The sequence below is a fragment of the Benincasa hispida genome, chromosome 11, assembly GCF_027475165.1.
Source record: "Benincasa hispida cultivar pf3 chromosome 11, pf3_genome.v1.1, whole genome shotgun sequence".
Lineage (NCBI taxonomy): Eukaryota > Viridiplantae > Streptophyta > Magnoliopsida > Cucurbitales > Cucurbitaceae > Benincasa > Benincasa hispida.
Genome location: NC_143488.1, coordinates 84,095,823 through 84,112,405, shown reverse-complemented (window position 1 = coordinate 84,112,405; position 16,583 = coordinate 84,095,823). Strand labels below are relative to the sequence as shown.

At 35.4% G+C, this 16,583-nt stretch overlaps 1 non-coding gene and 1 pseudogene across 1 annotated transcript; both read right to left on the bottom strand.

The window, feature by feature from the left end:
• Positions 1 to 264: 264 nt before the first annotated feature.
• LOC150032971 (uncharacterized) lies at positions 265 to 992 on the bottom strand (annotated as a pseudogene).
• A 7,375-nt stretch (positions 993 to 8,367) lies between these two features.
• Positions 8,368 to 8,474, bottom strand: LOC120092254 (small nucleolar RNA R71). Its single transcript, XR_005485964.2, has one exon. It is a non-coding gene; the product is annotated as a small nucleolar RNA R71 (small nucleolar RNA).
• Positions 8,475 to 16,583: the final 8,109 nt, after the last annotated feature.

The following is a 16,583-nucleotide window of genomic DNA, read 5'->3' as shown; positions in this document are numbered from 1 at the left end:
CCATCACTATAGGCCAACAACTATATTTAGAACTCATTTCACCATGTGGATTTACTCCATCGGCTGACAATGCTAAACGAAGATTCCTAGGTTCAGAACTGAAGTCTAACCATTTTGAGTCTACTAACTTCCAAGCCGGAGAGTCTATTGGATGTCGTAACTTACCATCTACAATTCTTTCATCAACATGTCAAGTTAAGTTTTTAGCACAATCAATACTTCTAAAAAGCCTTTTGAATCGTGGAATAGGTGGAAAGTACCATATCACTTTTGAAGGTATTTGTTTTTTCCTTCATTTGCATCCTTCCCATTTTTCCACCTTGATTCACCACATTCAGAACATTCAATTGCATCGGCATGTTCTTTTCTATACAAACAACAATCATTAGGGCATGCATGAATCTTTTCATATTCCATTCCTAATGCACCTAAAGTTTTTTTTGCTTCATACATTGAATTTGGGAGCTCATTGCTAGTGATAAAATTTCCTTTAAGGTTTTGATTAGTTCTGAAAAACTAGTATTACTCCATCCATATCTAACTTTAAATTATACAATTTGACTAATGTAGACAACGTAGTGTATTTTTTGCACCTTTCGTATAGTGGTTTTTTAACATCATTAAGTAACTTCTCAAATCCATTTGGGTCTCTTGAATATTCCTCGTGAGCAACTTCAACCATTTCTTTTAAACTTCCAACATCAGTCTCTCCATACATATAAGTGTCAAACTTAGAAGATTCTCCACAACATGATGAGTTAGGAAGTTTTTCCCCATGCCAAAAACCAAAATTTATAACTTTCATCAATCCCAATAACATATAAATGATCCTTAATATCCTTCTTATTATGCTTTTCACAATTCCCACATTTCAAACAAGGACAACGAATATAGGAGCTATTTGTATTAGAAAATCCAAATTTTATGAGGTTTTTCACACCCAATTCATAATCTTTGGATAATCTACTCTTGTGCATCCATGATTTATCCATGATTGTAAATCTAGTAAGAAAAGATGATAAATAATAATCAACTTCAAAAAATGAGTTGTGGAAACCAAACAAGTTCCCAATACATACAACTTGTCATTTCTAGCTCTACAACATTATAACCTTAAGAAAGTAAGACAAATTAGAGAACCTCAAGGCGAATCAGACAACAAAGATAAATACATTAAAAAAATTGAACCTAAGGTGTAATCGAACCTCAAAAAATTGAACCCAAGGTGTGCATGTGCTCTAATGTACTAAACATATATTAATTCCAATAACTAAAAATTGAACCCAAGTTGGCAAAGCATTACTTAGTTCATAAAGCCCTAACAAATTAGACACATTGACATATCTAACTCTGGCAAACATTTAATTAAAGAAAAGTGGCAAGTTCTTGCAAGTTCTCTAAAATTAAACCCTAACTTTGGCAAAGCATTGAATTAAAGTAGCAATCCCAACTTTGGCAAGTTCTCTAAAATTCAATCTCATTCAAGAACAATATGAAACAAGAGTTTATTATGAGATTCAAGAATATACATGAGAGATTAAACCCTAACTTTGAAAGTTCAAGCCTCAAACAAAAAAAAAAATCAAGCCCTAACTTTGAAAGTTCATGCCTCAAACCAAGAAAATCAAACCCTAACTTTGAAACTTCATGCCTCAAACCAAGAAAATCAAACCCTAACTTTGAAACTTCATGCCTCAAACCAAGAAACTTCATGACTCAAAATCAAACTTCAATCACACAGATAAGCTCCAAACATATTTTGAACACAAAAGAAATGTTTAAAAAGCATACTTTAATCACAAAACAAGCACCAAATCAAACTTAATCACTCAATAATTGGAATTGCTCGTTCTTCTGAATATCCTAAAGTTGAAAAAATTACTCCTAAAAAACTTGAAGTAGTGGATGAATTCATCAAAGACAAATCTGCCTTAGCTCAATGCCAAACAGAAAGAGAAAAAAATCAACTTCAATTGGAAATAACAGAGGAAGTAAAAAAAGAAGAAGAAGAAATATAAGATATGAATTCAATTAGAGAAAGAAAGAGAGAAAAGGGCTTATAATTGAAAAATCAATAGGAGAATGGTGAGTCATTTTTCCTTCTTCAATGAGGGATACGAGCAAGTAATCTCATCGAGCAAGGAATTAGAGCGGTAATTGGTGTTCTGTCGAGACAAAAGCCAGTAAATAGTGACAACGGTGATGGCGAAAATGCTAAGGCTGGCAAATGATTTGATGATAGAAAGGAAATAGAGGACATATACATCATAAAGCCTTGTAACGCCATTAAGATCTCAATTCTCAGGTTTGGTTCGTTGTAGGGAGCAATGACAGAGGAAAATAAAGGAAATAGCCATGTTGGAATCCTACGTTGATGAATCGAGGGGCAAAATCTGTTGCAAATGACGAAAAATTTGAGTGAAAATCCGACAATAGTAATTTAAAACATAGATGCTTTTTGATTCCTTGGAAGATCACTATTCCCTTTCCCCCAAATCCAAAAAAATGTTGGATTTATCGTGACGACGTTGGATCTACTTCGACTGCGGTAAAAGAGGGCTTCGACGGTGCTGAAATGTTGCTTAGACGGTGTTGCTATGAAGGCGTTGAACAAAGAGGAGTGAAAATTCCTGATGTGTGGGAGCTAAACAATGATGGAAATCAGAGATGAAGGCGCGTAGGAGATATGTGTGAGAAGAAGGGAAAATTTGTACGGATGACCCATTTTTTGGGTGCAAAATGTCAAATGACCCATTTTTAAAAAAATAATGTCAATTGACCATCTGTTGACATCATCATCATACCAAATTACATAAATTGCCCTTACCTCTTCGTCTTCTTAACTTTTTACTGAAAACCAACCAAAACTAAAAACTCTTCATTCAAATTTCCCAAGGCTAACGACTTCGTATCGCTCATAAACTATAAACTCTTTAGAATCCATCATTTTGGCTTGCAAACGATTTCACTGTCACCGATAAATCAAATCTGATCGGTAAATCTTTCAATTTGTGCCTGAAAATGTCTTAAACTTATCGGTGATGGGGCTTGTAGGTTGTTCTGGGTTTAGAAATACTGTAAACCTATGGTCTTTTTTTTTTGTTTTCGATGTGTTCTGTGGTTGAAAATGAGTAGAAAAAGTTTGTGAGTGAGATAAGTGAGAGTGAAATCGGTAGAGCGATACTAGAGAGAGCGACACTAGAAAGGGTGGGTCGTTCTGGGGTTTAGAAATATTGTAAACCTATGGTTTTTTGTTTTTGTTTTTTTGATTTTCGATGTGTTATGTGGTTGAAGACGAGTAAAAATAGAGAATGTGAGCGAGATAAGTGAGAGTTACTAGAGAGAGCGACACTAGAGAGAGCGATACCAGAGAGAACGACACATGAGAGAGCAATATTGGAGAGAGCGATGCTAGCGAGAGTGATGCTAGCGAGAGTAAAGCCAGCGAGATTTAAATAGTTTTTTTACAATTTTTTTCTGAAGAAGTTTATTGATTGAATCTTTATTTCATGTAGGAGTGATTTAAGATGGCAACACGTTTGAGAATACTCATAGCCGACCAATTTCCCGGTCAAGTAATGAGCTTAGTCCACATTACTAATGCAAACAAGATTGTGAAGGAGAAGCTTACCCCAAGGTAGTTAGACATGTTCAAGAGAACAATTTTTGGGCGATTTGTAGACGTTGACATGGTGTTTAACAGCCTAATTATCCATCATATGTTGCTGAGAGAAGTGAAGAGGACGAGATCTGACTTAATGTAATTCTCTATTTGTGGAAAGGTCATCACTTTTTCGAAGGATGGTTTTTTGTTGATGACTGGTTTGTGGTGATCTCCAACACGAGTTAATCATAATGAGCAGTCCTCGTATGAACTTGCAGTCAAGTATTTTAGTAATCAAGTGATGAAGGACACCTTGCATGTCCGTCTACTTGAAGAGTTAGAGTTTGAAAATGATGAGGATGTTGTGAAGATCACAGTAGTTTACTATACTGAGGTTACAATGATGGGAAAGAACAAACAGAAAAATGAAGTGGACCTCAAATGTTTTAAGGACGTTCAAAACTTAAAGTACTACAACAGTCTTTATTAGGGTACCATTATTTGGGAGGAGACACTGGATGCCCTAAAGACTACATTGAATGATAAGAGTAGTCTATACAAGACGAAGGTGAAAGGAAATAAAAATTATGTTGTAAAGTACTCTTTGCGTGGATTTCCACAAGTGTTTGATAACGGGTAGAAATGCACGTTATTACAGCGCAAATAAGTAAAACAATGAGGGAATGCGACGGTAAAAATATACAAAATCGTGTCCAAAAGCATTAAATTGAGAATATTGCGATCACATGTGCCCATTGCATAAAAGCAGCTAATTTATTTATTTTATGTAGGAAAAATGCGTTGGCGCAAGTAAAATTGCGATCCAAGGAACTCGACGTCCGCGTGCATTGAAAGATTGCGACCACAAAGTCATGCGATCATATGCGCCTGCGAGAAGTTACTCAAGAAGGTGGCCACATAAAAACGACGCATCAAGGTGAAAGCTTAATAAATCATGATGGGACGAAAAGCTGATGACGGTCGAATCCGAATTTAGTTGACAAGCCGTTAACGACACACTGTAGCAAGTACACTCAACTTTTCGGTGACCATTAATCAACGCATCAAAGCACAAGATTTAATGACCGCCCATCATTGCAATCATGATAGAGAAAAGCTTCTTCACCTTGAGCTCTATAAATACCAAAGGCCATCATCGATAGAGAAGTTCACCATATAGAAGATAGAACATACATAAAATAGATAGCCGTTAGTCTGTAGTTATTCTTATACTTAGAAGGCGGATACGAGCAAAGAGAAGAAGACGCCAATAGATCATTCTTGGACAGCTCGAAAGACCGTCATGAAGCGCTACAAACGGAGAGAGGCCAACACTTGTGAAAGCAAGAATATTCATCTGGGCAGAATTGAAGTGAAAAGACAGTGTAAAAGGCCACGAGAAGCAAGACGTTGCTACCGGGCTTCTTATCTCTACATTCTTATTGTTAATCTGTATTCTGCATCTAATTTATAAACAATGGAAATTTTATTTTAACTTATGTTCAATCTCTCCTTACTTCGCATGAGTAGCTAAATTCCTGAATGGGTTGAAAAGTACTTATTGGGAATGTCCTAGAACTTGTAGTTCGTGTTAAACATTCTATTTTATCAATAACAATGACTTGTTGATTTTCCATCTTATTATGAAAATCCAATAAACGCATCCTTGGCTATAGTCTGAATGCTGTAATTTTATGTAGTGACATAAACAGGATCAAGTTGACAGTATATAGCCTAAATGGTCTAATAAGTATATGGATGAAATTAGATATCTCATCCTGGTAACACTATTGGATGTGATCCACTCTATAGTTGTTACAAGAAGTTGTAAGGTACTACAAACGATGTGATCCACAAATCGTTCATGTTGAGACATGAGAGTGGAGGCATCCTATGTAATGAGTTTGCATATAGACTGGACCACGAAAATAGTCACTTTTCTTTATAACGACCGATTACTGTTAAAACTGACTATTTCATTTATTATATAACCTAGGTTAACTCGATCTTAATCTTGAGCTAGCTATGAACTCCTGTTTGTTTGGGATTATCCTTCGATCTACAAACGGTGAGAGTAGTCCAACAACACTGTTCAATAAGCTTACCATTTTGGGGATAAGACTGGATGAATAGTTGGGGGCATAGCCTTGCAAGATGAAATTCACTCCTACCCTATTTAGGGTTAGCAGATAGGTTATTCTCTTAAGTATTGACTCTAGGTCTCGAACAATCGGGGCCCCGCCTTCTCACGATAGAGAAAGAATTTGATTCATAGAGATTATGAATCAGAATTGTTCATTAGAGGATCAGTAGAAACTTAAGGAACAAGATGTAGTCACAGGGGTAAAACGGTATTTTTGACCTAGCTGTGATTACGAACAACCTGTGAAGGATCGACTTACTGATTATGGTTATTAAGTAGACATAATATATCTTCAGTGAGGAGTGTAGTGTCCCATTAGTTAACGAATGAAGGTTACATCGGACTAATGAGTTTAGCCAATTAATCTCGAATCATTGAAGCCCATGATCTGTAGGTCCGCGAGGTCCCCCTACTAGCTCGTAAATGGATAAGCTTTAGGGTAGCTTGAGAGATTAATTTGAAACGTTTAAATTAAATGGAACAAGAGAATAAATATTTAAATATGATTTAAATATATAAAGATGATTATTGTGCAAAAATTAATTTAATATTTGATATTAAATTAATTATTATTTTAAATTAATTTGTGAAATTAATTTATGAAAATCAAATTTTGAATTAAAATGATTTAATATCATCTTTTGTTTTAAAAAGAAAATCATTTTGCAGGTTGCACAAAAATGAAAAATGGGTATTTTCCATTACCATCATCTTTATGCTCATACAAAATGCATTATCTTCTTCACCTTGATTCTCCAAGCATGAGCTGCAAGCCATGCACTCCATCACTTTACATGTTCATCTATTATATATTAAGTAGAATGGAGTTATTGGAGATGGAGATAATTACAGATTTTCGAGAGAAATTTTTTAGAAGAAGAAACTGTCTTCTTTAGTTGTGTTGCTATGAGTTTTTCTGGTTTCTTCACATCTTCAAGCTATTCTCTAGTCCTACAACTCTGCCTAAAGCTCCAAGAGCATAGTAGGGAAGGCTTTGAGGTGGTTCATGTTGATAACAAGAGTAGACAGCAGCTGAACAGACGTTATCTTGAGGAGTTCATCAGAGGTATGTTCAGAAAACCCATTTTTTAGAAGAGTATGCTTTAATTTTTGCTAAAATTAGTGAATTAGAAAGATTATGGATCCTTGATACTTCCGCTGCATGTTGTTATACTCTTTCAGTACTTAGCTAGCATGACCTAAGATCTTTACTTCATGCGATCATCTTATCTTATGTATGCGTCATTCACCCTTTAGAGATACTTGATAGAGTAGTCTAAAGAAAGAATCTAGACTTGAGAGATTCAGATTAGAATCTAGGCTTGAGAGAGTCAGATTAGAACTGCATAAGCAAGAGATAGAAACTTAGACATAAGCTCTGTTTGCTATTACGCATCGTATTCACCCTAGAAATAGGATATAATAGTATGCGGTCACCTTATGTATGTGTGCATCGCTCATCATCGCATAGAAAAGAATAAAGGCTTAGACATAAGTCCTATCGACATTATCGTATACATCGCATGCGTCCTAGAAATAGGAATTATGGCATTTGCATTGAAAGATGACATGTTGTTGTGTGAGTGTAGCATGATCGCATAACTTGAACGCAATCTTAGGAAGTGTTAGCTAAATCCCTTCTCAACCCGTTTATCGCATACTCATTGTAATTCTCGATTTCATCAACTCTTTATTTGAACTTGCCGCATAGGATTTTTACTTAAACAAAACACCAACCAACTTATTTGTTTTTTCCACCACAAAGGAATCAAATTTTACTGTCGCGTAGTAACTCAGTAGTCCTTATGTTCGACCCTGGATTTACCAGGAAACCTAGTGAGATTTATACTTGGGTTTTACTAGGAAAACTTGCATGTGCAATGCATAACTCATCACTGCAAACATACATCATAATCGCATCACATTTACAACACATCAAGTTTTTGGCGTCGTTGTCGGGGACTACGGCAGTACATATTGCGCTAACAGTAACTTTGTGATTTTCTTTGCAGTTTTCGACCTCTGTGCACTGCCATTCCTTTGGTAAGGAAAGAAGCAGGTGTCGTATGAGCGAAGGACATGTTCCTGAGCCCAACTACGACCTAGAGATTGAAAGAACGTTCAGAAGAAGACGAAGAAACAACCGTCGACAACAACAAAAGAGAAATCCCAATATGGCAGAACAACTGGAAGACAGAGCAACAAACGCGAACAACATCATGGAAAACCCCATTCTCCTAGCTAACGACCACAATAGACCCATCCGGGACTATGCGTCGCCCAACCTCTATAATTTCTCCCCAGGAATCATGAAGTCAGCTCTGGACGGATCGAGGTTTGAGATGAAACTGGTTATGTTGCAGATGATTCAGACGGCCAGACAGTTTGGTGGAAGGCGTGGCGAGGATCCGCATGCCCATCTCCGGAGTTTCATTGAAGTCTACAATACTTTTATGTTCCCAAACATCTCAGTTAAAGAAGTTCGACTAACGTTGTTCCCATTTTCACTATGCGACCAAGCATGGAAATGGGCTTATTCTCTCGAACCAGAGGAGATAACCTCGTGGGAACAAGTATTAGAGAAGTTCATGAAGAAATCTTCCTCTCTACCAAAAACGCAAGAAGGAGGAAGCTGATTACAAATTTTGAACAGGAAATTGATGAATCGCTCAGCGATGCCTGGGCGAGGTTTAAGAGACTGATGCAAGATTGTCCGTACAATGGTTTACCTAAATGTCTCCAGATGGAGATATTTTATCACGGTTTGAACCCTGCATCGCAGACAGCTGCCAATGCGGTAACAGTTGGAGGTCTACTTGACAAAACATAGATGAGGCTAAAAATATTCTTGATTGCATATCAAAGAATCACGAAGATTGGAGGGAAAGCGATCAGCGACTAAAAATTCGAGAAGGTGATGCAAACAATGGGGCCATCGCATCTCTACAAAATCAAATGAATGCGATGATGAATCTGATACAAGGCATCGCAATCAACAACCTGGGAACGTAAAGAGGGTAGGTCAACGCAATTGATCAGACAAGCACAAGTTGTGCCTCTTGTGCAGAAGCACATCCGATTGAAAAATGTCCAGGAACTCGCAATCTGTATACTTCGTAAAGAACAATCCTTTCTCTAACATTTACAACCCCGAGTGGAGAAACCACCCCAATTTTGCGTGGAAAAATAATCAACAAATGGATTATCAACCTATGGTGCAAAAAGAAGGGCCGTCGTGTATCCAATATGGAGGAAAACATGACAGACATGAAAGGACAATTGTCGGTCATCCTGTCACTGTTGTAGTTTATGTGCAAGGTTTGCATTTACTATCATTTTATATCTTTACGTGTTTAGTTTTTACGTGTTCATGAACTCATCATTTTTCTTTACTAATTGAAGGGTTCCATGGTGAATGAGGAGATGTCAAGGTCACCCATCTCATCTCGAGATCCCGATACCAATAATGTGACTCCCTCTGATACTCTCATCCTCCCTGTAAAGCCTCAAAATACCACCACTTCACCTACTCCCATCCCCCCTCTAAAGCCCGATACCACCACAACATCACCAACTGATGTCGAACCTATAGAGACAGATGTCCCACAAATAGAGCCCGACATGTCTGCCTTACTCACCATACCACATATAGAGGCCGACATGTCTGACATCCCAGAGGCCGACACTTCTGGGATTGTTACAACCATAGAAGGAGTTACATTTGGTGAGTAATTTATTGATCAGTAATCTTTGTTTATATTTTTATATTTCTTGATGAGTAACTTTTTGTTATCTATTTATGTAGGAATCTCGAAGAACTAGTCGTAAGAGGAAAGTTGTTGATAAACATACACCTCCAGCTCAAGTAAAGAAGAAAAGTGTGGTTAAGCATCCTCTCCCATGTGTAGCTACGTCACTATCCAGAGCGATTGTCACATACAACGTAGCACATGACGTTCCACACAATATCGTTACAGAAATGATGGGTTGGATCTCAGACGAGAATACCGACAACGAGGTTCGAGAGAACTCCTTTAAACCACTTGCCAAGCAATTCTTCAAGGAATTGATTTCCTCGAGTTCGTGGGTCGAATGTGATGTAAGTTTCCTAGTCTTGACTTCTTTACAGTTGGATATCTTGTACTTTTACTAACATAGTAATTTTTTATGCAGACCATAAATACTTTATTTTATTTTATGAACGAAAAATTTGGTAACTTTTGATATATTTTATTGTGCAGAGTCATTTTACTATGGTATATTTAATTACTTAACTTTTCATTTTATTTGGCAAAGTCACCTTAATGCTCGTGGCAGGGTATTTAAACAAATAAAGAATAAGACACTTCTGGAGGCTGCCCTAGCATGGGAGGATGAAGACACATACAAGGACTACGTCACCAATAAATTCGATATCAAATGGGCAGATATGGATTTTGTTTATACGATAATGAATATCAGTGAGCACTGGATAGTCCTTGCAATGGACATTAACAGAAGCCACATATTTATGTTCGATTCACTTCTGTCATACACACCAATGACAAAGCTGGTGAATTGGCTAGAGCCACTGACTGTCACAGTACCATCCCTTCTTCACTACTGTATGAAGATTGAGAGAGTGAGATTGAGAGACTATGAAGATTGCTATTATAGAAATACTCAAGCTTGTTATTGTTTTTTGTTTACAAGATGAAAGTATGAAGTATGAAATGTTACAAGTATGAAGTATGAAAAAGTATGAAGTATGTTACAAGTATAACGTATGAAAACTGATCAATGTTATTTATAACAAATGAAATGTTACAAGTTAGTTATAAACTAAATTAGATGAGAGGTGTTTGTGTCACGGTTTCTGGCATTTTCAGCACGTCGCACGGTTGTGAGCGATTCGCTACAATTTTGGCGGTTATGCCCATAATTCCCACACCAACTACATTTCATTTGTCTGTGAAATTCTCCTCTGGATGGTATTCTTCTCACTCTCTGTCGCCCGGCTTATGCCACAAACTTCGGAGAAAATATAGTCTTTTTTACATATCCAGGAGGTCTCTTCCATTAAGATATATGGCCAAGTGGATTTATAGGCTCCGCATACGTAGTCATTAGAGAGTCCATTGTATAAAATCAACTACAAAGCCTCTGGATGGGTATATTTCGTTCCTTCGCAGCAACAATTGCAGCGAACACGGGATACCAAGTGAGTCGAATTCCTTACACGTGCATTCCTTCGTGTGAAGATTGACATACCGTCCAATCGATTATCTCACATGTGGACCTGATAACAATCAATAGGCTCAACCCGATATCGTTTGCCCTTATTGGCCTTACTTGTCAATCAGGTTTCACAGTAGTCAGAGTGTAATGTCTTTCGAGATGCCTAGTAATTCCTCCATTCGTAGAACCACAATTGGAGCATTCCTCTAACATGTTCAATCAAGCATACTATGGGCAATAGTCGATACTCTTTAGTTAACGAATTGAAATACTATGCACTGTTGGATGTCATGTTATCATATCTTCGTTCTATTTGGTAAACCTGTGTCCACCTTTGAAGACCGATGTCTTCCAGATATTTCGTGACAGCATCGTCTTGAAAACTACGGAGTTTGTGCCATTTTGTCTGGAATTCTGTCATGTGAAATACCTTTGTTGCATCTCTAAATATCCCAACAACCGTGCTATCCTTAAAGTTTGTAACAAGATTTGTTCTATGTGTTATGTGCACAATCCATGAAATGTCGTGGGAAAAAAATGCACGAATAGCATTGTTCATAAATACCATCCAATAAGACATAAATATCAAATTATCGGGTTCTCCGATACTGCATTTCAAGTTTGACATAAACCATTTCCATGATCGATAAGTTTCATTGTCCACTATTGCATATGCTAGTGGGTATAATTGATTGTTCCCGTCCATTAAAACTACAACCAACATGGTGCCTTTGTATTTTCCTTTCAAGTGCGACCCATCAACAATTATCACAGGCTGACATCTTGCGAAACCTCTAATACAAGGCCCTAATGAAATGCACCTCATCTTCAAGTTCGATTTCAAAGACTGTACCTGGATTCTCTATTTTTAACTCTTCTCCATAAGCATGTAGTATGGAATATGAGTATTCTAGAGTACCTCTAGTGAGATCATACGCGGCTTCCCTTGCACGCCACACTTTATCATAACTTATGTTCACTCCATAATCTCTCCTCATATCCTCAACAATATGACAAGGTTTATAAATATGTCCTATTCCCGTTAACTTATCTTTAATCAACTGACCAACAACCGTAGCAGTTGCTTGTCTATGGTCGTGATTCAGAATTTCAATGAAACATGTGTGCGAGCTGCAGTACTTTGTGATCTTGAATATATCAGACCCTTCCATTTTCACTGCACGAAGGCTCCACTTACATGTCTCCCTAATACATTTGATGGTGAATGGAGATTTGGTTGACTTCCTGGCCCTAAATTCAAAATTTTTGTTGATGGACAAAATAGATAATCTCATTTTCAAGTCCTTTTTGCTCAAAAATAGTTGACCAACTTCAATGTCGTTTGTCCTAGATGAAGAAGTACCAGGCATAATAAACTCTGCCCTATGACTTGAAGACACAAATGGTGGAACCACTGAAGCTGCTTTAGAACAATGCACATCTCCATAATCACGATCCATTTCATCCAATCCTGTTGGTTGCTCATTAACATCCTGAAGGACCACAACTTTGCTCTGGATGACCACAATCCATATAATCAAATCTAGATGGTTTTTCATTACCAACAACTGAAGTACCGCTCAATTCTGAATTCAATCTTGCTGGATTAGTGCGATCATTGTTTAGTGATAATGTTGATGGTACAGTGTTGTTTGACAATGGAATATCATCCTCTTCCTGACGAAACTGATATGATTCCTCGTATTGTCTGTCCACAGTCATATCATCATTACTCACATTTCTAAACCTCATTCTAATATTTTCGTCCTCATTCGATTTCAGCGTTACAGATAACCTTAGTCTACTAAGGTTTTCTTGGAAAAGAAGGAAGCGAACATCATCATCATTCGTTATGTATTGTGGAGGGACTTCATATTCAAGCTTATATTTAACTTTCAGTATAAGATTAAACTCTGAAGAACTGACATTTGTAACCTTGTAAATATGAGATTTAAGTTCTTCATACTTCAATGAAACAGGCACAATGAATCCTGTCAACTGTCCTCCAATACACGAACTTTCATTCTCATCTCAATCACCTCCATATCGAATAAGTAGACACTTTTCTGTCATCCTACAAAGCAAGAGAATATTTGTCATTAAGTTGTACAAGCAATTGAAGTGTACTCTCGCTCTCTCTTAATCTTGCTCTTTTTTAATCTCACTCTCTCTTAATCTCGCTCTCTCTCGTAATCCAGCTTCCTCTTAATCTCGCTCTCTCTCTTACTCTTGCTCTCTCTCTTACTCTTGCCCTTTCTCACTCTTGTTCTATCTCTCGCTCTCTCTCTCTCTCTTAATACAAAATCTCGTAATGCTACCTTTCCAGAAATAACATAGCAAAAATAATTAAACAGACTCAAAATAATGAAACACTTTTCTGAAAAACCTATTTCGTTTTGAAAAAGCCTCGTCTTGAAAATCCTCATTCGAAAAATCTCCGTTCAACAAAAAATCGTCGAAAACCAGAGAAGTAATCACCGTTAAAATGAAGTTTAGAGTTTAAAGAAATCACCCTTGTATTGTGTTTAGGTATTATTGATTTGAGACTTCTTTCGTGAAAATTGTCAAATCATTCGTACACTGACGAGTAATCACATCAAACCAGGGAATTTCAAGCGAGAGTGAGACTTACCTCGTGAGGCTGGTGCAAGGGCAATTTACATAATCTGTTATGACGATGATGTCAGCAGAGGGTCAATTAATATTATTTTTAAAAAATGGGTCATTTGACATTTTGGACCCAAAAAGTGGGTCATCTGTATAAATTTCCCAATAAGAAGAGGGATAAACTACGAGAGATGTGCAAGGGAGAGACTGAAATTGAGAAAGGAAAGAGGGGAAGGTTGAGGGCGACTGAGAGTACAACATATAAGAAAACCCTAATCTTTAAACGAATTTGTTGTAGTGTTATCACTTGACATTTTAAGACTAACAAGAAAAAAGCTTGATCTTGACATTTTTAAATATCAAGTATTGTGTCTGATGGTGTTGACAATCAACAAGCGGAAACAATTAAGATCTTAAGCACACTAACTATATTAATTTTAGTTTACAAGTATGCATATTCATAAGAAAAGCAATAGGGTTCCAGAATTACAACCTTTGAGGAACTCTTTAAATCAACAACAAATTCAGTTGAACCTTCTCTCCAAAGGCTTGTAGACCACCATTTGATCTTCCCTACTATTCTCTTGGCCCTTAGATTGGACAATAAGATCCAAAATAAGAGTAAATTTGAGGGAATTCTATGATAACTTTTTGGTTTTTGGAGTTTGTGAGATGAAGAACTATTCCTCATCAAATTTCAATTTTGCATTCCCATTCTTGAGCTAATTGAAATTCCTTTTAAACAAATATTACATGCAATCCATATTGCATAACCAAGTGATACCAAAGCCACTAAATTTGAGAGGGATTTAGGTGTTGTACAGTTATCAAACAAGTCAATTTCTTAAAAAATAAGAAATATAAAATAAGAAACAAAAATATTATCAAATGAGCTCTTAATTATTTCGATTTAAGGTATTGCATGGGACAATATATTAATCGTAAAATTTGAAAGGTAAAAGTAGGTAAAGAAAAAGTTGATTATTCTCTTAAAAAAAAGAAAAAAGAAAAAAGAAAAGTGGATAAATAATAATTTTTATTTTTCAGGCTAAGACCGAGCAACACCCCCCAAACAGTACATTAAAAGGTCCTCGTGAATAATGGTAGAGAATACAATTTGGAAGGCTCAGTTCCAAATAGAAATAACACCAGAAGAAGAAGCCAAAACAGTAAGGAAGTGGGCTACTGTGTTTTCTTCTTTAGAGGTAAAAAGAAAACTAACAACATTCGTAGAGGAAGCAACATCCAAAAATTAATCCAAAATGAAAACTACAATACAATTATTTCTATTGTATTTAAGGAGTGAGACCATAAATGTAATTTTGTATCAAAGTTTTTTTTAGGCTGAGCATGACTTTCATCATGGGAGGTAAAAAACCAACTAAACATTTTCTTTTAAAAAAATAAAAATAAAAACATACTCCTTTTTTATTTTATTATCTTAAAAAACTATTTTTTTTTTTTTTACGATTAATTAGATATTAGGCATTTGGTTGTTTAATTTTAAAATTTAAGGACCAATTTGAAATAAATTTTAAACACCATAAACTAAAATATAAATTTGGTTAAAAACAATTTTAGTCTCTAAACTTTCATAGAAATAACAATTGTTCATGAACTTTACTTGGTAACAATTTAATCCCTATATTTTTAAATTTGTAATAATTTAAGTCTCGTTTGGTAATCATTTTATTTTTTATTTTTGTTTTTGAAAATCAAGTCTATGAACATTAAGTTCCACCTCCCAATTTCCTCATTTGATATCTACTTTTCACTAGTGATTTAAAAAACCAAGCCAAATTTTAAGAACTAAAAAAAGTAGCTTTCAAAAATTTGTTTTTGTTTTTTGTATTTGGCTAAAACTTCAATCATTGTATTTAAGAAAGTTACAAATCCTTGTAAGAAATGTGTATGAAATAGCTTAATTTTCAAAAACAAAAAACCAAATGGTTACGGGGCCTTAGTTCTCAAACTTTAATAAATAATAATTCATTTGATATACTTTAAAAATTGTAACAATTTAATCCTTAACCTAAAAAAATCGTAAAAATAAAGTTTCAACTTTTGTTAGACCTAGTCTTTATAAATTTGACTTTTGACTAGTTCATTTCATGGGTACAAAATTTCAATAAATCTTAATAATATTTTTTTACAACATTACAAATGGTAAGGTATATGAATCAAATTGTTATTTATTAAAGTCTAAAGACTAAATTGTTACTGTCAAAACGAGGATAGTTGAACTGACATTTGAAATGTATTAACGACTATGAAGTTTGTGGTTCACGAATCCCCTATCTTCTATTGTACTAAGAAGAAAAAACTAAATCCCCATTTGGTAACCATTTCATTTTTGATTTTTTGTTTTTGAAAATTAAATCTATTTTCTCCTCATTTCATACAATAATTTAATTTGCATATTTCTAAGTACAATGATTGAATTCTTAACCAAATTTCAAAAACAAAAACAAATTTTTAAAAGCTACATTTTTAATTTCAAAATATGGTTTGATTTTTTAATTAATTGATAAAAGATAGATAACAAATGAAGAAATTTAGAGGTGGAAGTAGTGTCTGTAAGCTTAATTTTCAAAAATAAAAATCTAAAATAAAATGGATCCCAAATGGGATTTAATGAAGAAATTTAGAGATGAAAATATAAATTTAATTTTAAAAAATAATAAATCAAATAATTAAGACCTAAATTGTTACACATGATTCAAAAGCTATGAAGCACAAATACTTCATGTGAGGCAAAGAATCAGTATCAAACACGTATCGGATACCGATACTTCTAGATACTTCCCAGATACGTATCTGACACGCGATTTGACGTATCTATTTCTACGCGTACTTTTTTTTTAAAAAAGAAAAAAGACAAGCAACTCATCTAATCTTTCGCAATCTAAAACTAGGCAACCTATTTAAAAAGTTCACTACTCGAGTCCAAAACTAAAAAGAAACAAAAATAAATAACGGACCAAACCCTAGACTATAATCATATAATTTCCA